Genomic DNA, 25822 nt, shown 5'->3' on the forward strand with positions numbered 1-25822 from the left:
TCCTGTACCTTTTCAGTAAGCCTCTAAATACAATTATGGCTAGCTTTGTCCTTATTCTGGTTAATAATTAAAAGTGATGAGGCTTTCTTTCATAAGCAGTTTCCCAGCAGAGAAAAAGTCAACTTCTCTGACAGGTATTTTACTCTGAAGAGATTGGAAGTGAAGAAGACCAGTGCAAAATCTAGAGCTAATCACTGAGAAATGTCTGTTGCAGCCCCTTCCTGAAATCGCCAGGGTCCTGACATCAGCCTCCATGATAAATGGTAACTCACAAGTAACAACATTAAGAGATAGTTAGCTAGATCCTTCTGAGAAGAGTTTAGGGATTAATGGGACAGGGGGAAGAGAGAAAAAGCCTCATAAGAGCAGTCTAATAAAATGGATTTCAGATTGTAGGAAGAGGTGGATTGTATGTTCCCTGCTGAGATGCAGTAATATTTCGATTACATGATTAGAATGGGGATAAAAGAAATCCAAGGGGTTCCCAATGCACAGAAGTCAAGTGAGCTAAATAAAAATATGTTTTAAAATGTATACTGAGTTAAATATATTTTGGTTGATTATTTTAGAGTGAAAATGGAGATCAAATGCCTAGGATTTTGACCCTTTCTTTGCACTTTATCAGTGACTTCCAGGAAAAAAAATAAAGGAGGAAAGGGAAGTTAGGAAAAGGATTGAAGAAGCAAATGAAAATTTAAAACTGGTTTTTCTCCATTCCTTTCATGAAGTCTAGAGAAACCAGCAATGACTTCCTAACTTTGTACTTTTCCTACACGTGAAGATTTTTACATGACTATATCTCAGACCATTTTAGTAATTATAGTTTAGCCTGGTTGTAGTTTTACCTGGACTATTAGTAACTTTGTGAACTCAGAGAGATCCTAGACTCTGTCTTCTATAAAATGAAAGAATTGCTATTCTTTCTATCTATCTGTTTATTCTATCTATCTCTTATACCCAGCAGAGTATATTCTTCTTAAAGGTAGGGACATGGATTATTATTTTTTCTTTCTATCCTTACAGTGCCTCACTTAATTAGGCACTTAATTAATGTTTACATTATTGTTGAATTTGATTAGATGATCTCAAAGGTATATTTCAGTCCTAAGGATTCTGTGATTTTGTGAGTTGTGTGATTATACTTGTGTCAAAAGAACTCCAGTGTTTAGAGGTTTTATTTTTCCTCTTTCTCTCTTTTTCCCCAACCCCCTGAGAGGATACATGATTAAATCTCCCCAAAATGGTATTGAATATGATCCAGCAAGACATTTTTGCTTTCTAGTTAAAGCCTGACACACTGCTGCTAAAATAATTTTCCTTAAGTACCGATCCGGCCATGTGATTCTCCTATTCAACCAATTTCAGGGGCTTCCTGTTGCCTCTAGGATAAAATATAAGCTCTCTTTTAGCTTTTAAACTCATGGAAACTGGCACCACCCTATCTTTTCAGCCTCATTGGTTATTACTGTGTGTACCTTTCCTTCTCTTCTCCTCCCACATCCAACTCCCCTATTCAGCCAAATCGGCCTTTTTTCCCCCTTACATATATATGATACTTCATCTCCTATCTCTGTGCTTTTGCTGGCTGGTCCCCAAGCCTGGAATGAACTTCCCCACCCACCACCACCTTATTTTTGTTTCAGTGTCCCTCTCTTTCTTTTTGATGCAGCTCAACCACCATCTTTTGGATAAAGTCTTTCCTCATTCCTTCCAATTCCCTTCCCTCCCAAACCATCTTGTATTTAACTACTTTACAATATGTATATTTATTCATTTTATATATGTTTTGCATAGATTTTTATATGAAATTGCTGTCGTCTCCACTCTAAGTTCTTTGTGAATAAAGATGGTTTTGATGGAGTTCAGAGGTGTAGAAATGCTCAACCTCAAAATATATTGGGATGGGGACTCCCCATAGCGTCTCCCTTTGGGACTCTCCATGGGGAGCAGGGGTTGGACTCCAAAAGTATATTGGAGTTTCAGGCTGGTGTCATGAGATATCTTAAAAGAATTTGTAGGCTTAGATCATTTCCCCAAATCAAGAGTAAAATTTTTTACTTTATTATTATGCCATTGACTGTTGGGCTTAAGTTCTAAAAGGGAGTTTTGGCTATTAACAAGAGATAAGAGGGAAAACTATGTTCTCTAGTGGACCTTTCCATTAACAAGGGAGAAGAATGCCATTAATGCAAGCTGTCTTAATTAACTAGCTATAACAAGGAATAAGATGCCATAAGTCAAACAAAGTTCCTAGAGAACTTGCTGCCATAAGGCTGGCAGGTCCTAATAAATCTTCAGAGAAGTGGGGTACCAGTAGCATCTTTTATAAGAGAAAAATAATCTGGGAGGGTTGACATCATAACTTGACCTTCTGATTGGATGCAGTAACTGTGGACTCGTGATAACTTTGTCAATGCAAGGAATTCAGACATGCAATTACAAGATAATTCTGGCAATGCTTCTCTTGCTTGCCTCAGGGAACAGCTGTGAGAAGTCAACTGGGGAGACCCTACAGCAACAAAGATCTCTTTAAATTCCTTAAATTCAACAAAAGACTTCTCTTGTCAACTTCACTCCCTTTGGTCCACCTAGATGCTGGGTTGCTATACACATAGTAGGTACATAATAAATGATTGATTGATTAATTGATCATACTCAGTTTGCCTTTTAATTTCCATGGTGACCAAGACATTACAAGTAGTCATTTATCCATGTCTCAGCAGAAATAGTTAATTGCTGGACTACCTGCTCCTCCTTCTCCACACTCCCCTTCAATTTTAGTTTTTGCTATGTGAACAAGTTGAGGAAAATAGTCAATTCTGTTCTGAAAGCTGTGTGTGTGTGTGTGTGTGTGTGTGTGCATGACCAAAAGCGATCTTTCTTGCATATATCTCCAGAGAATATTCAGAGCTAAGTTTGTCATATTTTATAACAGTTCTTCATTACATGCTTCTTTTGTGATAACCATTATCATTTTCTTTTCAAAAATGATTCATTACAACATGTATTCAATATAGTTTGATGTGGTACAAATGAATAATTTTGAAGGTGACAAAATGGGTCATATTCTTCTAGGTGAATAAGCTCTCCTTGTGGATAAATAGATATATTTTCTTAGGCAAATTTACCTTATTTTTGGAGAGAAAGGGAATGTCTACTAGGACCTCATGTATTAAGTTCCAGTTACAGGAAATTAATACACAGTGACATTATACACATATGTACATATGTATGTATGTATATATGAAACACTATATCTGTCTATTGCATTTGGATTCCTTCTGGTTACTCATAAAATCTGGGGAAAGTAGGGAATCTTTCCCAGTATAAAAGGCTGGTTTGTTAAATTTCTATTATAGAACAACCAAGTTTATCTTTTTCAGAATGGAGGGTCAAGTCAGACTTCTTTATGGTATAGCTCTGTATCTATGGGTATCTGGTATATCTGGGCTTTTTGTGTATGCATCCATGGAAAAGTTATATTTGCCATGATGTGTTGCTTAGCTTTCACAAGGATGAGTCTGAGCCACGAGGTCACTGACAGCTGTACTCTTGAAAACTCCTTCTTGGCTATTTGGTTTTCTCTCAAGCATGCCTGCCTCAGGTCACAATGATCTCAGGAGAAGGCCAGTTAGTTATGCATAATTAAAATTTGTGGTTGCTATCTTGCAGTTCTTAAGTTGATTCTTCTCTCCTAATTGCTCTTTAATTCTGCTCTGTAGATGCAAGCATTCTTCAATTGCATTCTGTAGCCATGTATTTTTTCAAAATTTGTTTATTATTTATGAAATAAAAAAGCAAATCTAGCAATAAAAATTTCCTGTGCCTTTTAAATATATAATAAAATTATTTTGAAAGTTGAGGTGAACATTTAATGTACAACCGAGGACAATCTACTAAGGATCATTTTACTTATTTAAAATAATGTATTTGTATTGTTACATAAAATTCTTTTAAAATTCTTAAATATTTTTCACATGATATCTAGCTGCTCCTCCCACTCATTGTACTTGTTAATGTCTTTATAACCTCATTATAGGATTTTACATCCTATTAAATTTCATTTGATTAGATTATCTATTATTCTAAGTGACTGAAAACATTTGGAATTTAAATTCTTTCATCTAGATGATGGTGTATTTCAGTTTTGTGTTACTTATAATTGGTCAAATCATCATTCTGTAATCAGTAAAAATATTGTACAGAGATGGGCCAATAACACATTTCTAAGCGTCTCTACTGTAAACTTACCTTAAGGTTAAATTTGATTCATTAATTAATGTCCTTTGGATCAGCGGTTCAACCATCTTTTAAAACAATTGCATATAATGATACAACTTTTTTAACTGTGATGACCAGTAACCCTGTCAAAAATAGATGAAGTTAATCTTGCATGACTTCCCAATGAATCTATGTCCTTTGTGATCACTATTTATATTTCTTAATGCTTATAAACCATCTTTTAAAACATGTGTTTCAGAATTTTACCCAAGAGTCAAAATCAGGCTCACAGGCTAATATTTTGAGGACTCTTATTCTGAAGACATCTTGTTTGTACATAGTAACCTATGTACATTAGATTATGAGTTCCTTCAGGAAAGGCATTGTCCCATTTGGAAGAAGGTTGATTAAAACTATTGCCTAAAATTCAGCAGTGGACTTTTCCCCCTTCTTTTTATCTCATTCTTTTGCCTTCTAATCCTCCTGAAAGAGGTTTGTATTTTTTGACTTATTTGATTTCCTCTTGAAGTATTTATTTCATTCCTTAGAGACTGTATCCACTTCTCATTTCCAGGGAGATCAGACTGTGATTTGAACACATGTGGTTTTTCCTTGAATGTTCAAGAGACATAAAAATATTTCACTCGTTTCAGTTGACTGCCCCATTTTCTTCACCCTTTATGCTTTCAGAACCTCAAATACTCAATATTCTGTGATTTTTTTCATATATCAGTAACTCTACTCTTTGCCTTATTTGCAAATTTGATGAGCAGGAGTGATTTCAAGTAAGCCATAGATAAAAATATGGAATGTAAAATAATCCAGGGAGAGGATCAGATTACTACTGCATTTCATCAGAGAATTACTTCCACATTGACAATAACTTGACCAAGTTTGGTCATTCAACCAGGTACAATTCTATCTGCCTGTATTATCAGGTGGTCAATATACCTCTAGGTTTTTCATAAAATTTGTCTTACTGAAATTTACACATACTATATACTAATCTACAAATCTAATAATTCTGTCAAGAAAGAAATGATGTTGGTTTAAGATGACTTGTTCTTGTTGAACACACCCTCACTGGTGGTGATTAATTCTTCTGTTTCTACATGAACACAAATTATTTCTTTAATAATATAGTCTAGGAATTTTACCAGAATTGATGTTAAGTTCATCATCCTCTAACCTAAAATGCCTAATTTTTTTCCTTCTTTATGAAAATTGGGTATTGACTTTTTTTTTTAGTCCCTTGACACTTCTTCAGTTGGCAAAGTATAATAATTCTGGCTTCTTTGTCATGTTTGTTATCATTCAACCTCACTTCCATCTTTTTTCCCTGACTTAAAATTTTCATTTCATTGTTGAGTTTCCTATGCAGCCTCATTCATCTGCTTAAAATCCCCTCTAATTCCCCCTTTTTTTTCTTATAAGTTTCAACTATGTCTGCAGTATTTCCTTCTTGAGAATTATTTGTTTTCTTTTTAGACAATGAAATTCTTCCTATACTGATTCTGGATTTATTGAAATGATCTCTTCTGAAGTCAAAGGTGCACATATAATAATAACCAATTTTCTTTGCTAGCTTTCCTTATTTATCTGTTTATTCCAAGCTCTAAGGCAGGAGTTGTTAATCTGAGGTCTGTTTGTTTTTTTAATACTATATTTTGGTAACTTTATTTCTATTTAGTTGGTTTCTTTTGTTGTCTTGTATATGTTACCTTATGTATTTAAAAGCATTATTCTGAAAAGGGATCCTTAGGCTTAACCAGACTATCAAAACGGGTATGTGGTACAAAAAAGTTAAGAACTCCTACACTTAAGTTGCTGTGGATTAGTGTTGTTATTTCTGATTTAAGTATTTATATTTGAGAAAGTTTTAAAGGCCAACTGCTAAGAGACATGCAAATATCATTCTTCTTTGTTTGCATTATCTCTAAAAAGTTTTCAAAACTTGGTTAGACCACCCTGAATTCAATATGGCATAACTTCTCCCATCCCTTTGCTATGTTTCTTAGCATCTGCCTTTCATTTGCTTTTCTGTTCTTTGAACTTGTCAAGATTCCTTTTGTCATATGAATCATCTAGGTCCAAATTCTCTTCTATGTTCCTTGGCTTTGTTTATTTTTCAAATATTTAATTCTTTCTCCAATACTTTTCTTTTTTCACTAGTCCCAATTACACCTATGTGTAAACCTTGTGTTTTATCATTAACTACTGCTGTCCATTGGTTTACAAATGTGATACAAATAACTTCTTTTAAGAGAAAACCTAAATGCTTATTTAAAAAAGTTTTAGAAAAATAATGATTTTCTTTCCATGTTCCATTTTTAGCACCAGTATCCATAGCAGTAACTTTGAAGAATAACTTCCATTATGGTCCTGATTTTGACATAACACATTGGTATCATTAGAAATCATTGAAGTGTCCCCTTAAGGTCAAATCATAAGGGGAGGCATATGCTATGAAATGATTCAGAAGAGTGGATTCTGAGATTTGTAGAACCTCATGACAATGCCCAATTTTCTGATAATTTGTTGGGGAAAAATGTTTTGTATCATGGTTCTTTGCTTTCCTGATTGTCATTTTTATAACCTTTGAATACCATCAACTACCTGAAAAGTCCCTCGTATGACCTCTGTCATTCCTACTAGATTGACACATATATTATTGTATTTTAAGTAGCACATAGTCTGTCAAATACAGCATTAGCCTTGGAGATTTGCAGTCCATGTTGTCACTTTGAGGGGGGGGGAAATGGTTAAATGACAGGAGAAATATTGTGCTTCATGAACAGAATGTTTTTTGTATTTTGTTGGCTATTCTGGTCATCCATATTCCTGTCACTAATCTTATTAGGTCAAGGGCTGAAGGCATTTTACACAGATGTCGCATGTATTTGGGTGAGAGTGGTACACATTTTAGCATCTGAACAGTAATCTAATTTTTTTGTTTTAATTTAAGAAAAAATTAATAATGTTCAATCCTCACAAAAACATTTAATGTAAGATCCTGAAGTTTGACTTTCTTTCCTCCATCATTACTTTCCAAAATCTTACCTGAAACTACCCAAGACTGATGCTAAAAATTAAGTTTGTCTTGTGGGACTCATTTATTTGGATGTTGTCCTTTTGCTTTTTCCAAGATCAGCAAAAATCTAAGGTGAACAATATATAAAGATTCTGAAACTTTCTGAGATATTTTTTATAAGCCAAGTAATTGCCATGGTAGAAGAAAAATTAATCAGGCACATGTTAAGTGAGAGCCAAGGAAGGAAGCATCTGTGGCACTAGGTGGCTGTCTGCACACCATTCTTCCAGTGTGGTTTTGCCAGCTTACATCTGGAGTGGTTCATCAGCACTGAACAGATGTTAGTGTGAAATAGGTCATCGTAGCAGCAGGGCATTAGAACACTGAAATTTCTTTATTCTTGCAGCCACAGCTCTTCCATTCTATTCACACCAATTATGAACATTTTAAGCCCACCTCTGAAATCAGAACACACATGTGATGGCTAGACTTGGGAGCACATAGAAATAGAAACCTAATCAGCTCTGAGGATTTACCAAGGAGCTTTTCCCATAATATAAGAGAAATAATCTTCCTCGTTCCCACAGAGTAGGCTGGTTGTTTATTTTATTTGTGGCTGGGGTGGGGGAGGGTGGGGGAATTGGAAGGGTTGTTGAATAGACACTTCTGAGAGCCTTCCTGGTGGCAGATGCCCGGAAAGAGAGAGATGCTAATTCTCAGGAGTTCCATCAGTCATTGGAAAGGAGAGGTCACATAGATAAGAAAAATGAACAGCACATAGTATGTGAAGCAGTGACATTCAATGAGTCCTTGTCACCAGCAGCCATTAGCATGCAAGCCTGCTGTTAGGTTTCTGTGCTTTATGCGTTTCCCTTGACCAGGCAGGGAGCCTTCAGAGCTCTTGTAGAAGTTAATATCATACAAGTTATTGTTTCTTTCTGGAATATCTTATATTTTTAGTACCATTGAGATGCTTCTCTGTCCCCATGTGCCTCTAAAATTTTAAAGAGAATCAAAGAATGCATAATTTATATCTGTCTCAGAGGTAATTGAGTGACTCAATGATATCTATGAGGGGGATTTTTAAAAATTTCGTGTCTTATGTAAGAGGAGATTTTTTTTTAATGTGAAAGCTGTAAGGAGTAGCCTCAGGGACAAAACCAGCTAATGAGTGTAGATTCCTCAGTGACTATAATAGAGAGCAGATACACAAGTTACCCTTGTGTATCTAGGCTGCCATTATGAGCCATAGAACAACTGATTCACTGAGTAGAACACAACTTACCTTTGGACCTGGGAGAATGAACACTGGAAACCTTTGGATTCTTAAAATTATCCAGAGATTCTATATGGGGAATGTTTCTTGTGGAAAAATTTGTAGCTGAGACAGGATTTCTTTTTTCAATAGCAAAAAGTCTTCTCTTCTTTAGTCCCTATTTTTTTGGGGGGAACTCTTCATTGAACTCAAAGTAGGGAAATATTCAAAATTTCAATTTTTTGCTGCATGGAAATGTTGGCAAGGGCAGGAAAACAAAAACACATTCTGGTTTCTTTTAGGCCAGTAAAATGAGTTGTGACAACATTTATTTGTAAGTGGATTTTGGTACTTGTTTATTTTTCCCTGAAAGATTAATAAACAGTTGGGCCTGCTCATCCCTTATTTGACTCTTCATGTTCAAAAAATAAAGTAAAATCTTTGGGACAAGGCATATTGAAAACCGGGGAGCCAGTGAAACTTAGAGGGAGCTTTTTTTCCCAGGGGAATTAACATGTGACTATATGCTTAAGAGGCAATGTCATTTAATGGATTTACAAGAGACTTAGATCTAGATTCAAATCCTGCTCTATTCTGGCTGTAACTTAACCTTGCAGTGATCTTGGCAATTGTCTAATATTGTAAGTTGCAGGGAAGGTGCCAAATAGAGTTTCTTAATCTGGAAGTTAATTCAGCTCTGAATCCTCTGATGCCAAGGTAGTGATGTCATGGTGATAGTATCAATGTTAACACTGAATAAATTAGGCAAGGGCAGGAGCTCTGACTATAAGGGACCCAAGACCACCCAAACTTGGAATTAGGGGACATTTGAGTAAAAGTGTTACTGAGAATAAAGAGAAATATAAAGGTAAGTTACATTGTGGATATTGTTTTAAAATGTTACTGCTATTTCATTTTTATATCACTTTTAATTCTTTTTTCTATTTTCCTCTAAGGGAACCAACTCTTATAGTAACAAAGAATAAAAAAGAGGAAAAAGAAATTCCTCAAAACTAATTAAGTTATTGAAAAAATATGTTGCTATAGAAATTCCACATCCATAATCTCGTACATCTATAAAGAAGTAATATGAGATATCTTTTCCTATGCTCTTTAAAGCCAAGCTTGGTCATTTTAATTTGTCAGCATTCAATTTTCATTGTTTTGTTGTTTAGCATTTTTTTCCATTTTACACTTTATGCTCTTTCTGGTTTTCCTAGCTTCACTTTGCATCTATTTATACAAATCTTCCCATGCTTCTCTGTATTCATAATATTCATCATTCTCACAGCACAAAATTACTTCATTATATTCAGGTATCACCATTTGTTCAACTATTTCCCAATTGCTAGGTACCAGTTTTATTTCTAACTCTTTAATACTACACAACAAATGCTATTATAAATATTCTTTTTGTCATTAATTTCCTTGAGAATATTCCTGAATCTCTGAGACATTTTAATAACTCTTATTGCATAATTTGAGACTGCTTTCCAGAATCATTAGATCAATTCCTGCTCTTAATGCATTAATATATTCCCAATTTTCCACAATTTTCATTTTTGTCCTTTTTTTTTTTATTCTATTGGGGGAAGCTAGGTGGTACAGTTGATAGAGCAATGGGCCTGGAGTCAAGAAGTCTCATCTTTTTGAGTTAAGCTCAGATATTTGCTAGCTGGATAAGTTATTTGATTCTGTTTACCTTAGTTTCCTTATGTGTAAAATGAGCCTGAATATGGAAATGGCAGAGCCTCTTATATCAGATCATGAAGAATTATTTACCACTGGAACAACTGAATAACAACAGTTTATTGTATTATAAATCTCCTTAGTGTATTTCCACTGGATTGATGAGAGTTCAAATTTATATTTAGATTTTGTTTGCACAGTACTTTATAACTGTTATTCTCATTTTATCCTCAACAACCCTGAAAAGTAGCTTTTTTTGATGAGAAAACCGAGGCAGGTAGATGTTAAGTGATCTGCCTGCCCAGAATCCCATAGTAAGTGTCTCAGGTCAGATTTAAATTCAGTTATTTCTGACTAATGGTTTAGTGCTGTATGCACTGTCACTAACTGCCTACAAAGTCTAGAAGTCTATAAGATTCTTCAAAGTGAAATTTATGGTACTGAGAATGATACATGTATAAGTTCAAAGAAATCGCTACTCTTTGTATAGTGGTATATTTATTTTTCTTTCCATTTGCTACAGGAATGGCCAGGACAATCTGTGATCTCCTTTTTGAAGCATACTGACGTAGCTACTCGGGACTACTCTTTACTGGTCGAAGTCCAAGAGTTGAAGTCAAACCACTGGGTGTTTTTGAAGGTATGCCATTGTACAAGGTCTATGAGCTGCAGTGACAATAACCAAAGCAGACCGTTAGGCTGTAGGGAAAGGAAGCAGTTGATTTTAAGTTATTTGGTAAGGGTCACAGCTCTGGGCTCATTCTAGAGACCACCTACAGTTAGCACTTTAAATACAGGGGAATATTGAACTACTTAGCTGTTGTTTAAAGACTGCCATTTTATACAGTTGCACAGATCTATTTGTCTTTGAGGATGGGAGAGTTTGGAGAAGGGGAGGAGGGAGAGAAGAGAAAGATGCTAGAGGAAAGAAAGAGAGACAGAGACATACAGAGACAGAGATGGAGAAAAAAAATCACTGTAATAAATTCATTTCAGTATGTTGTTCTTCTATGATAGTATCTCCCATGCCTTTGTTCAGTGTCCTCAGATGGCAGTGATATGGGTGATAGCAGATACTGGTGGTCTACATACTACTGAGTTGTACTGTCAAGCTACCTAAGACATTAAACATATATTCAACTGCCAGAATCACAGCATATCAGCATAGGAGAGATTCAGTGACTATCTTTTTGAAATCATGTACAGAAGAAATTCCCATATAACATATTCCATGAGTGGTCATGCAGCTTCTGCTTGAAGATCTCCAAAGAGATCTTGAATTGGTAGCCCCTTTCATTTTTGTTTGGAAATTTTACCTAGATCAAGCTTAAATTTGCCTCATTGAAACTTCCACCCAATGGTTTTGGTCCTGACCTCTGGGATCAAACACAGTCTAATTTCTCCTCCATTTACTAGCCCATCATATATTTGAAGATAATTATCATATCTCCTTGGGTTCTTTCTTTTGCCAAGCTAAACATGACCGATTTCTTCAACCAATTACCATATGTCTTTCACATCCCTTTTTCAGGGTTGTTGAGGATAAAATGAGAATAGTAGTTGAAAAGCACTTTGCAAACTTAAAATTTAAATATAAATTTGAGTAATCATCATCATCAATCCAGTAGAAACACACTAAGAAGATTATGTATACCACTGACCTTTTCTGAATACTTCTAAGCCTGAAAATGTCTTTCTTAATCCATTGTGCATGAAACCAAAAAAATACTTCAGATGAGGTCTTACAAAGGCAGGGTACATTGGGACTATCACCTCCTCATTCCTGTATTCTGCGCCCCATTTATTGCAGCCCAAATTAGCATTAAATTTTCTGGCTTCCACATCACAACACTAATTAAAACTAAGTTTTTAGTCCACCAAAATTCCCCAATCTTTGATGAAATAACTACTGTTTGTCTGTGACTATATCATCTTATAGTTGTGAGGTTGATTGATCCATAATACATTTCACCGTTTTAGAATTCAGGCCAGTGCTCTAGCTTATCCAGATTTTTTAGGATTCTAGCTGTGCCGTTCACTGTGGTAGCTATTACTTCTAGCTTTGTGTCATCTGCAGGTTTGATAAGTGTGTCATTAATGCTTTTATCTGAGTCATTGCTGATTATGAACTAAAAGTATAGTGATAATTTTGTCATTAACAAGGAAGGATTCTTGAGTCATTCTTTCTTCAATCAGACAAATTTATGAATTGACTACTGGATCCCTATAGGAGGATAGTATATATATATATATATGTGTGTGTGTGTGTGTGTGTGTCTGTGTGTGTGTATGTGTGTGTGTATATGTATATATATATACATATTTATATGCATCTATATGTGTGTATACTTATATATGTATGTGTATGTAGACACATATACACACACACAAAATAGCTACAGAGTGATTTTGAAGGGAAGATACTAGCAGTGGAGACATTAAGATAATGTTTTTTGCACAAGATTGTGCTTGCTTGTGGTGAAGTTTGAAGAAAATTAAACATTCAGGGATAAGGAGATGAGCAGATGTAATATACTCATATTGCAGAGATGGGGCTAGTGCCAAAACTTGCATATGAGAGACTGAGTATCGTATGAGAGCAATAGTAAAGACGTCATTTTGGATGGACCATGGTATACATGGAAGGGAGTAATATGTAATAAAGCTCAAAATTAGTTTAAGGAGAGATTGAAAAAGACTTTATATGCTAAACAAAGGAATTTTCACATTAGAAGTTGTTGGGTCCTAATTGCTTTGTGAGATTTCATAGGCATCAAAGGAAAAAAAAATATTTCAGGATTACTTCTGAGGAAAAGTATGTTATTTGACAGCTTTCTTCAAAATATTGTAAACCCACTTAAATTAAGTATAGTTTAATTCAACTCAAGTTCATAAACAATAGCTCATCAAAGAACAGAAAAGGATGTTATTTCATTATAAAGAAAGATATATCACTTAGGAAATTTTCTTAGTATATTGAGGAAATGTATCCAAAAAGCATCTTTTACTATGTGAGAAGCATTTTCTGTTTTTTAAATATATCAGTTAAATACTCTTAAATGTCACAAAGCTTTACAACCAAAGCATACTATAGTCTCATTAGAGGGTTGAATATCCAATGGCCAGAATTCATAAATTGAGCTGTCTTGCTATAAAAATTCATTGTAAACAAGAAATTGGGAATGGGCATATTTGAAATTTAAAAAATAACCAAACTCTGAGTTCTTAACTTAGGAAGCCTTTAAAGATGTTTAAGATGCATAATTATCCCCTGCATTATGTTATCTGATACATAAATCTGTTTTTTTCCAAATTCTTTCTTTTTTTTTTTTTTATAACTTTCTGGCTGTGAGAAAGAGGCAAAGTACAGTTATACATGGGGATGTTAGTGTGAATTGTGTCTTGCAAGATGCTTTATTCCATTGTTCCCCAAATGAATTCAACAAACATGTTTTTAAATGCCTACTTTATGCAAGGCATTGCACCTCAATATCCTTCCTATAAAATCAGGGTAATTATGATTATTATTCAGTTACTTCTAAGAGTTTTAGGGTTTAATGTTTCATCCTACTATGAATGGAGAAAAGAAATGTTCTCTATGTGCAAATTTTCTCTTTTGGAGAGTTTCACTCTATTCTTGTATTTGACTAAACTGTTTCTCTAAGAAAGCAGGAGGTATAGGTCATATTCAGGCTACTGGGTGAAATGAGATGCATAAAACCAGTGGTTAGAGGTTGACTATGAGATTGTTGAGTCCAGAGAGTCTGTTCTTCAGCTCAGCCAATATGTTGAGGTCTGGCAGCAGACCATCAAGAATTATAGGATCAGTCCTAGATTAGAGAGGCATTCTGGGAAACAAATTTATGCTGGTAACGGTCTGTAGGAAAGCTAAACTCACAGAGCGAGACATGGGGACCTACATTCATGGGCTCTCTGAGGTGTGGTGTTCATCTTGGGCAATAGTTTGAGCATGAGACATAACCATTAGTCACAAATCTGGCCATTATATTATGACTAAGGATAATTTGTGGAGGGCAGATCAAGCCAGGAATAGAAAGAAGAGGTCGAGAAAAATAGAAAAAAAGAATTAGGTACAGAATATAAAGTTCCCAGAAGGAAGGTGAGAGAAAGAAATTTGAAGTCTGAGAAAGAAAACTTAGAACGGAGAAATGTCTTTCTATGTAAGATCCAAAGGAGAAATTTAGGGATTTTACAGATTAATGACTCAAGAAGGAGGTAGGAGGTAAAGCTACTGAATTGAAGATAAGTGTTGGTGAAGGAGGAAGGAGTTCTGAAACTTAGGAGAAAGCATCCTACCTTAAGACCCTATGTTCTTTTGTCCTGACCTTAAGGCGTTGATAAACAGATTCCTGAAAGCCAGGACAAACAAAATCCTCTAGTCAGAGAAAAGAAATAATAAAAAAGTTGAAGATCAGAGTTGGAAAAAGAGGAGACTTACTCATTAAAGAAAGAAGGAACTAAGAGTGAAGCTTATTTGCCATGAGTTGGCATGTATGACCAATATTTTCCCTGGTGTCACTGTAAGCATGTAAACTTACTTATTGTTATTCTGTTATCCCAGTTAAAACAAGTTGGGGAGTGATTATACACAGATAGCTTATTCAAGAATAACTTTCTCAATCAGTATGGAGCTGAAACAACTTACAAAATGTCATCTTCAATCAGGGACTTCTGGACTAGAATACCATCTCTTAGGGAACTTCTCACCTTGAACTCCATGCCATATCATTATGGAATTGCTTTCTGTTTGTTAAAATATCCTGTGCTTCTCTGGTAGAATATCTTTGGATTCTTAAAGAAAGTATTCTTGATATCTCTGACTCAATTTCTTCCTTCACTCTTTGTTTAGGTGAATGATAAAAGCAACTATGCCGAAGTTTTATTATCTAAAGACTACCTGCAAGCTCTCTTTTCATTTAGCTTCTTTAAAAATATATTCTTTCATTTACAGCAACAATATCAGAATTAATACTCCACTAATTCCTTCACTCGTGTGTCTATTTGTTGGTAATTGTATATAAGGATCTCATATTTAGAGCACCAGAAATTAAGTTAAAAATCAAAATCAGTATAAAGTATTCAGAAGATTTCATTATGATCTATGCAAATGAGTTATTGATAATAATTGTTGGAATTGTAAGAAAGTATTGCCTCATAAAACCTAATGAAACAGTGATAAACTGATTTAAAGCTTGAAATAGCAACTAATCAAAGTTATTCTAAGGACATTTAAAAATCAAAATGGAAGAACAATAAGCATAACAAATCTTGAAATATGGCAGAATCACCTGGTAAAGACCTATAACCACTCAAATGAGGCTGGATTTCCCACATTTGAAGAATGGATAATGCCTTTTGATCAAACTATTATATATTGTCATAAGAGTAATGTTAGAACTTAACCATCAGTAGTTTGTTCTCAATAGTCAGAGCAAAAAGGCAATATATTGGGCCCAAAATTAAATAGTAGGAAGTAAGTTGTCTTAACTATATTTGTGTGTGTTTGGGGAGAGTAGGGAATTACAAAGTTTTTATTTTCCATAGGTCTCAAACTTCTCCCAGAATGTTTTAAATACCAACACCCTATTCATGGTAGTATACAGTTATGAGCTATACTTTCTGCTTATGATTTTCAAAGAAATAAAAATTAATAGCATGCAGAAGACAATAGGTAGGCACATGTTAATGGCTATGCAGTAAATAAGTAATCATGAGAAAAAACCGGAATAAAGTATAACATTTGAAAAATGTTTAATTTCAACATAGAATGGACTGGTCAATTGTGAGAGAGGGATAATCAATGTATAATCCATGTGTTTCTTGTAACATCAGGAAAAAGTGAGGTGGTTGCCTCTATCCCCAACAATCTCCCTCTCCCTCTCCCTCTCTCTCTTTCTCTCCCTCTCCTTCTCCCTCTCCCTCTTCTTCTCCCTCTCCCTTCTCTTCCCTCCCTCTTTTCCTCTCTCTCTCTCTCTCTCTCTCTCTCTCTCTCTCTCTCACACACACACACACACAAAGTGATGGGAAGACATGAAGAAGAGTTGCACAGGGATGATAAGCATGAATGGCTTACTATCTGTATATTCATGAGGTATATCCATATTTATAATGCCACAGAAACATTTGAATATTTGGATATTTTAAATTTCCTTTCTTTAACATTTTTTCCCTATAGAAGGGTCATATATTATTGCTGAGTAGCGGAGAAAAAAAGAGAAGAAAAATATCTCTGCCATTGCCCAGAACCTAAGTGAGTAGTAGTGAGAAAAAGCTGAAACTTTGGAATACCAGTGAGACAAAACTTGTTGGTGGGAAAAAGGATGACATCTTTGGGGATCAGGATTCTCGAGAAGGGGGTTAATTTTTCAAATCAGATCTACCTAGATTTATAAGATTCTCCATTATATGTACATATAAAAATACAAATATATAAACCTTGTCAGTCTTCATTAAGAGCTGCTTTCTTTCAGTAGTTGACTGATCTGATAGTATCTTGCCTGCCTATTGTAAAGCAGATTCAAAATTTAAAACTATTGTAGAAATGCTAATAATTTTGGGGACAATAACACTTCTAGGCAAAAGTTCATGTTGTTGTTGAAGGAAGAGAAAGGTCAAAATATCAGATTTAAAATCAATGCTGAAAGAAGAAAAGAATCACTGGAAGGTCAAGTTACACTAAAGTGTATTTCAGAATAAACTCTTCTATACTCAGTTCAACTGAAAAAAAAAATCCATAACAACTGTGTTTCTGCCTTTACTGCTAAAGATTTGATCTCCTGATCCTCACTCTGGTTTTACTCCAGACTTTGGGGAGCTAAATATATCCATCACATTTTAGCCGTACAGTTCCTCCATCTGTTCAAGTCAGTTCAGAAAAGTTCTGTGAGAGACCAATCAGGAACTGCCACAGGCTGGCTTCATTATTGCGAGTAAGCAATTTAATATCTTGGATGGAAAATCATTTTGGTTGTCCATCTCTTTGTTTCTTGGAGGGCAGCTTTCTGTGCTCATTTTTATTTTAAAAAGCTTAGATCCTGAGTATTGAAGAAATCACTTTTCTCCCTATAATTTCTGGAATTATAGGGGAAGGATCAAATATCATTCTCCAATACCTTATAATAAGAATCAAAATACAAAATACTCAGATATAAAATACCATAAACCCTATAATAAGATTCTTTTGAACATAAGAATTGTCATATTCAGTCAAACTCATGGTCCATTCAGCCTGAAAATTCTGTTTTCAACCGCTTATAACCTCAAGGGCTATTTTCTACCTTTCCTTTTGTTACACTTAAAGATTAAAAATGAATCTTGAAAGATCCTAGTTTTCTTTCATAGCCATATCTAGGGTAAGAGTGTGTGTGTGTGTGTGTGTGTGTGTGTGTGTTGTTTCTTTAGTCCTTATGAACTAGAGCATTCTACTTGAAGAGTAATTAACAGTTGCAAAAAAGTCTTGGCAAAAATCAGAATTCACACCTACCCTGAATGCTTCAACTTTGAGACCAAAGTGGAGAAGAAAGGAAAGAGAAACTTGTTGAGATATTCCTTCTCTTTCCCTTTGACTTAATTATACAGCACCTCTCTTGTTATTCCACTCCACCCACCCACTCCTTTCCTTTCAGCAGTGAACAGGTGCAAATCCATCCTTAGAGGTCAAGGACAAAGTCAGACTGATGCTGCCTCTTGTTCTGCATTTTACTCCAGATTGGTTAGCTAAGTATTCTGAGTTGTAAAGTAGTCGTTTTTCCCCTTGTCTTCCTTTGTTTCACAGTGATTTGAAGTAAGTTGTTTCAAAATCACTGTTTGTTGAATCTTTAAAATAATAAGAAATAGGTTTTAGAAGAATAAGAAAAGATCCCATGCCTACACTGGCTTCTGTCATCCATGAATTTATCTAACCCTCTTTGAGCCCTTTTATATTTTCATACTTTGTCATATTGTGGGATAAGGGGAAAGTGTATTAATTTTAATCTTGAAATACTGCTGTTTGAACCCTGGGAACACAGGTGATTGAGAGAGTAACAAAATGGGGGCTTTAGTGCTTTGGCATCTCTGAATGAAATATAGTACAGATAGGTGGAGAATTGACAGAGAACCAGGAGACAAAAGGAGTAATGGTGAGTGGTTACTTTTTTTTTAATGTCTTCCACATAAAATACAATTCTTGATTCTTCTTCTTCTTCTTCTTCTTTTTCTTCTTCTTCTTCTTCTTCTTCTTCTTCTTCTTCTTCTTCTTCTTCTTCTTCTTCTTCTTCTTCTTCTTCTTCTCCTTCTCCTTCTCCTTCTTCTCCTTCTTCTCCTTCTCCTCCTCCTTCTTTTCTCCTTCTTCTCCTTCTCCTCTTTCTTCTCCTCCTTCTCCTTCCTTTCTCCTTTCTTCTTTCTTCCTCTCCAATTCTCTCTTTCTCTTCCTCTCTGAATGTGAATGTTTGTACTTATTCTGATATATTTTCAATATCTTTCTGGTTCTACCCCACTTCCCCTATTCCTGTTCCCTAACAGGTTCTTCCAGTCTAGGTCTTAGATTTGTTCTTATTTTTAGCCCTTTGTGTTTTCCCACTTGGTTCTCCTTAATCATTGATCCTTATTTTAATCCTATTCACAATACTACAATTTAATTTCTATATTTTTTCATTTGTAGCAATAATAATTATGTCTGACACTATCATTATGAAGAAAACCACAACAATATTGTGTGATTATTGCTACAAATATAATGGTCCCCTTTTACAAATGAAAAATCTGACGGTGTTAGAGAGTAAGCACGTAGAATTCCATAATAATGGCTAAATTTGGTCAGAGAACTACAGTTTGACTTATGGCTCTAATATGAACTTTTTATATGACCCTGAGAAAATTGCTTCATATTTCTTGATCTTGCTTTCCTTATCTGTTAAATAAAAGAGTTTGACTACATAACCTTCAAGATTCTTTGCAATTTTAAATTGATGAATCTGTGATAATAAGTATTTGAATCTCAGTAGCTCCTTATTCCAAGTTCAGAGATCTTGCTAAAGTAATATTTGTTTCAGTAGGCAATCCCATAGGCTCTACTGATAAAATTACCTTATCTTTAAAAACTAAGTAAAATGTTTTAGAATATTTAAAATGTTTCATCAACAAACATTTATTGATCCAGCCCATTATTTTTACTCTGTACATATCTCTCTGTCTCAAGTTTGGTTTTTGTAAACAACATGTTGTTGGAATCTGGTTTCTAATTCATTCTACTATCAATTTCCATTTTATATTTGCTTGGGTTGGTTGACTGTGGTCCTTCATTGTCAAAGAAAACCAAAATTACATTACCATGTAAAGAGTCAAGTTATTGTATTTGACTGTGACTGATCAGACCAATATGAGCTTGGAATGCTCTGCCACAAGGCAGACACAAATTGTCCCTGTGGACATTTGGGATAGATCCTCTTATTTTGCATGTCTCATGTTTTTTTCTGACCTAACTGAATTCTGCTTTGCTCATAAGACATTGAACCTTTTCTGATGAAGGCACACCATGCTGGGCAGTCCTGTGCCAAGTGTCTCCCATGTTATACAATTAATTATATAGTTCTCAAAAGAGACCTTCAGAATGACTTGTCTCACTTTTTTCTGATCCACCTTGTGAGCACTTGACTTCTGTGAGTTCTCAATAAAGTAGTCTTTTTGGCAAGCAAACATTTGGCATTCAAGCAGGGTGGCCAGCCCAACTGAGTTTTGCCCTCTGCACTAGGTTTTGAATGTTTGGCTGTTTAGTTCAAGAAAGTACTTCAGTGTCTGGTATCTTCTCCTGCCAGAGAATCTTCCTAAGACAATTCAAATAGAAGGGATTCAGTTTCCTGACATAGTGCTTGTATAGTGTCCAGGTTTCATAGGCACACAACAATGAAATCAGCACAATGGCTCTGTAGACCTTCAACTTGGTAGTCTACCCCACACTTTCCTTTTGAGCTTCCCAAATATTTAATTAGCTCTGGCATTGAGTGTGTCAACCTCATTATCAATATATACATCCCTGGGAAGTATACTTTCAGAGTAAGTAATCTTATTCACAGCATCCAAAACTTTTTTATTTGCTGTAACTAATGGTTCTATACATGAATGGTGTGGTGCTGGCTAATGGAGTATCTCTGTTTCTGGTGTTAATTGTTAGATGAAAATTATCACAACAAGAAAATTGGTCTATATTAGTTTTTATCTCAGCTTTGGAGGATTCATTGAGTTCACAACCATCTGTAGACAAAAAATCGTGCACCAGAACTCCCTCCACTTTAGTTTTTGTTCTGTAGCCTTTTAAAGTTGAAGAATTTTACCAACAGTGCAGTAGCTGACTTTGATACCATGTTTGTTCTCTTTATAGGCATTTAATAACATTGCTAAAAACTTGGGAGAAGCACATAGTCTTATTACTCCATTGGTGACTGGGAAAAATCAAGAGCATTGTCTGTTGTCCAGAACTCAGGCAAACATGACATCATGAAACTGAAATACAATATAGTATAGTATAGAACTTTTTAATGTTTTTAAAATATATTTTTATGTAATTTTCCATAGGCCCTCACTAATGCTAATATCAAAGGCTTTGGTTGGATCTACAAATGTCATATACAGACCTCTGTTCTGCTCCTGGCATTTCTCCCACAACTGTCAGGCAGTAAACACCAGATCCTCAGCCCCTTCTGAACCAACACTGGCTCTCAGGTAGATGACCTTCTTCCAGGTATAGGATCAGTCTATTAAGGAAGACTCTGGCAAGAATCTTGCTAGCAACGATAAGAGAGAGATTCCTTTTCCTCCTCCTCCCCCATGATTGTCACAGGATAATCTATTACTTTTACCTTTATAGAGATGGGCAACAGAGGCATTTTTGAATTCCTGGGGCATAATTTCTTCTTGCCATATAATCTGAAAAATTTAGTCAAATTTTGTATGATCAATGGGCCTCCTACCTTATAAATGTCAGCCAGAATAGAATGGGTACCAGGACAAAGTAGCCTAATGACATTCAAAATCTCTTCTTTATTTTGAACTTAAGCTAGGGAGAAATTATTTCAAATTGAAATGACAAAGACTTCACATTCACAGTTATAGTAACTGTGTATTTCCCTCCATCCTATTTTCTCTGTCTCTGTCTCTATGTTTCCTTGTCTGTCTGTCTCTCTTTAAAAACCTGTTCTGTTTTTGACTAATGCCCTCCCTTCCATTTGCTCTTCCCATTCTCTTTTCTTAAATAATTTGCTTTCTACATCCCTGGAGAGTAAAATAAATTTCTTTTTAAAATTTTTAAAATTTTCAATAGTATTTTATTTTAAGAATACACATGAAGATAATTTTAAACATTAATTTTGACTTTATTTTCTAAGTTTTCCCCCTCTTTCCCTTACCTCCCCCCTCCTTCAAATAGCCGATAAGTAAGATAAATTTTTTTATACCTACCTGGATGTATGTGTTATTCTCTCTTTGAACCAATTCTAATGAGAATGAGGTTAAAGCATTGTCCATCCCCTCTTTTCCCTTCTATTCCCCAGTATTATTGTTGTTGTTTGCTATTTGTTCTTGAAGAGGACTATGACACCAGAGAGATGATACTATGACATACAAATGAGTTGGATTTGAGTGAGGGAGGACTATGCAAGGTCACATGCCTCACTTTCCCATCCAGAGCTATCTGGGTACAGTGACAAGATTTAGATCAAGACTACTAGGGATGACAAGATGCAATGGGGAGACCTTGGCCTTTTTAAGCTAAGGTCTTTGACAGATCTCAGTTTGACTGAAGCCAAAACCATTCAGTGATTAAGGATAGTTAGCAATTCACCTAGTTCAAAATAATCTAAATAAACTCTTCCTGGCCACCTCTTTTTTTTTATTAGTATCTTATTTTTCTAAATACATGCAAAGATAGTTTCCAATATTCACCTTTTAAAACCTTATGTTTCAATTTTTTCTCCCTCTTACCCCTCTACCTTCCTCAAGACAGCAAGCATTCTGAAAAAGGTTAAAAGTGCTGTTCTTTTAAATATATGTCCATATTCATCATGCTGAGCAAGAAAAATCATTAACAAAAGGCAAAAACGAGAAAAAAAGCAAATTAAACAACAACAAAAAAGGGTGAAAATACTATGCTTTGACCACATTCAGTGTTCATAGTTCTTTCTCTGGATGCAGATCTTGCCATCTTTTTTTTGTGAGTTATTTTTTTTTCTCTATTCTTACTTTTGCTTTCTTCTTCTATGGTGCTACACTTTTGCTTAACCATTAAATTAAAAAAAATCATTCTATTATAGTCAGTTGACATCCAGGTCCTCTCTATATACTTCTAACTACTCTAATAATGATCAAGTCCTTAGGAGTTACAGGTATCATCTTCTCATGTTGAAATATAAACAGTTTAACATTTTCAAATCCCTTTTGATTTCTCTTTCATATTTATCTTATGCTTCTCTTGAGTTTTATGTTTGAAAGTCAAATTTTCTATTCAGCTCTGGTCTTTTCATCAGAAATTCTTGAAAGTTCTCTATTTAATTAAATATACTTTTTATTTCCCTGAAGGCTTAAATTCAGTTTTGCTGAATAGGTTATTCTTGGTTATAATCCAAGTCTTCTGGACAATCATCCTCCTAGTCCTCTGATTCTTTAATGTGGAAGTTACTAAATGTAGGCATTCAGTATCTGAATTGTTTCTTTTTGGCTGCTTGAAATACTTTCTTCCTGACTTGGGAGCTCTGGAATGTGGCTATAATATTTCTGGGAGTTTTCAATTTGAGATCTCTTCTAGGAAATGACTAGCATATTGTTTTCAATTTTCCTTTAACTTTCTGGTTTTGGAATATCAAGACAGTTTTCCTTGATAATTTCTTGAAATATGATGTCCAGGTTCTTTTAAAATTTTGTTTTATTGGAATTTTTAGGTAGTCTAATAATTCTTAAATCATCTCTCTTTGACTTAATTTTCAGGTAAATTGTTTTTCCATTGAGATATTTCACATTTTCTTCAATCTTTTCATTCTTTTAACTTTGTTTTATTGTTTCTTGCTGTCTCATGGACTCACAAGTTCCTACTCGCCCAATTTTAATTTTTAAGAAATTATTTTCTTTAGTGACCTTTTGTACCTCATTTCCCATTTAGCCAATTTTGCTTTTTAAAGTATTTTTTTCTTTAATGAATTTTTGTACCTAATTTTCCATTTAGCCAGTGCTGATTTTCAAGATGTTACTTTTTTCAACTCTTTCATGAATTCTTCTTTCAAATTCATATTTCAATTTGAGGTTTTGCTTATAACTATTTTGATATTACTGTTTTCTTCTGAGTTTATATCTTGATCTTTCTTATCGTGATACTAACATTTTACGGACAGATTTTTATATTATTGTTTTTTCATTATTTCTGTCTATTTCTATTCTATTTCTTGATTTTTAACTTTATGTTAAAATTGAGCTCTGCTCCTCAAATGAAGGGGACAGTGTTCTAAGTTTCTGCTTTTTTATGTTGCTATTTTCAGGGTTAGTTCTGTAAGTTTTCACTGCTTCTAAGGAGGTTGTATAATGTAAGAAAAGGCATGATCACCACTCTTCTGGTCTTTACCCAAAAAAGGACCTTGTTCCCTTATAGCCACACGTGCTAGTTCTTTTCTTGGCTCTAGAACTGTGATCAAATCTCCTGTTCTGAAACTAATTAGATCTTGGAACTAATAACAAGGTCGCTACTGTCTTGTGAGTGATCTCAAACACTCTTCTTCACCCTAGATCTAAAACCATGGTCCTCCATTGTAGCTTCAAGTAATATTGCTCCTTTTTGCCTTGAAATTGTGACCTAGAACTGGACAGGACAATGCAACAGAATCCTGAATCCAGCTCCAGCAAAGCATCCCCTGATATCTTTGTCTAGTTGCCCTATCCCCTTACTTATTTTCTGAGAGCTCCAAAAACTGCTACTACTCCTGTTGCAGCTGCTTCCAAGACCTGATACTAGTATAGACACAGTATGACCTGCTCTGCCCTGGATCTAACCATTCGCTTGGCATAACAAACCTTTCTTGCTGACCATGTAAGGTATCTGGATAACTGTTTCACATGTTTTCACTTTTGTTAATGCTGTTGCTCTAGAGTTCAATTTGAGATATTATGTAAAAGTTATTTGGAGGGACTATGAGATAAATCAGGTGAGAGTCCCTGCCTTTACTCCAACATCTTGGCTCTACCTCTTTTTTAAAAATTAAACTTTTATTTTATTTTCAAATGGAGTTCTGACTTGTCTTTCTCTCTTATTCCCTTCATTGCACCCCTCCCATTGAGAAAGCAAGAAAAACAAACCTCTTCGTAAAAACAACAAAAAAACCCCAAACATGCATATTAAAACAAAACAAAATCTCTTACTGGCCATGTCCAGAAAAAAGAAATGTTTTATTCTATAATATGATTCCATTGGTTTTCTGTCAGAAGGTAGGCATGTTTCATTATTAATTCACTGGAATTATGATAAATGATTTTGTTAATAAGAATTTCTAAGTCTTTCAAAGTTGAAACAACTAACTTTTAAATTAACTTTGGGGATAGATACAATCATTTATAAATTTTTATATAAGAAAATTTATTAATTGGGAGCATACAACACATTTAAGACCTTTAAAGATCATCAATTCAACTCTTTAATTATGCAAAGAAACTGAGGTAGTGCATATTGTGATTATACATGTTAACAGAATTAGGAATACTCAAAATTTAAACTTAATTATGCAAAATACAAATATTTAATTAGAATATTAACATAATATAATTTCTTACTAACATAATATAATTACTTACTATTTTCCCTTGTGAATCCTCAAGTCCAAACAAATGATTTTGCTCTTTGGGAGCCTCTTGAACTCCCTCACACCTCATCTCAGCCTCCAGTTGTAATTATTCCTATATTACCTCTGCCTTTGCTTTTGTTCTTCCTGTTATTTGAAATCTCCTTTTCCTTTGCTAGTTTTTAGGACTCAGCTCAAACTTTGTGACATCTTTCCTTAATTGTTGGTAGTTCTCATCTGCTTTATTATATTATTGTTTGTCTTTTAAGTATGTTTCCTGTTTGCCAAATGGGAGAATAGTAACCCTTTGTTAATCTAGTATCTTGCATGTTGCAAGCACTCAGTAGATGAAAGATGATTTTTAGCTTTGGAAGGGAGTCCCTTTTTTTTTAAGATGAGAGAACTGAAGCCTTTACAGAAGTGAATTGCTCATAATTACCCTGGTTAATAATCAGTAGAACTGGGATGTGAATTTAGGTTCTTATATTCAAAAACCAGTGTTCTATTACATTTTTATGATAACATTTTAAAACTTAAATTGACATTTGCTTTTGGTGATATGGATACTCCTTGCAATAGTGCTGATCACAAGGCCATCTTATTTTTTATCTAATCTTATATCTCTCAGATAATTATCTTTTATGCAATTTCTCTTAGTTTCATAGTCCTTCATTGTAAGTTGTTCTTTAAGTAGTTTCAAACATCAGTGCTTTAGTGACTATGGAAATTAGTGACTTGTAGTATTATTGGATGAGTATTAGTGACAGAAAGATATGCCTCTTTTTGGAAGGAAAGGTTTAGAAATAATACAAGCTT

At 34.6% G+C, this 25822-nt stretch overlaps 1 protein-coding gene across 6 annotated transcripts in view; it reads left to right on the forward strand.

Moving 5' to 3' along the window:
- The window catches only part of ENOX1 (ecto-NOX disulfide-thiol exchanger 1), a 663627-nt gene that overhangs the window by 215176 nt on the left and 422629 nt on the right, over nt 1-25822 (forward strand). For all 6 annotated transcript variants that reach the window (XM_031958417.1, XM_031958412.1, XM_031958413.1 and 3 more), the window contains one exon: nt 10720-10836. The gene's annotated coding sequence lies outside the window, so the exon portion shown is untranslated. The remainder of the gene's footprint in view (nt 1-10719; nt 10837-25822) is intronic.

This window comes from Sarcophilus harrisii, chromosome 3 (assembly GCF_902635505.1).
Source record: "Sarcophilus harrisii chromosome 3, mSarHar1.11, whole genome shotgun sequence".
Lineage (NCBI taxonomy): Eukaryota > Metazoa > Chordata > Mammalia > Dasyuromorphia > Dasyuridae > Sarcophilus > Sarcophilus harrisii.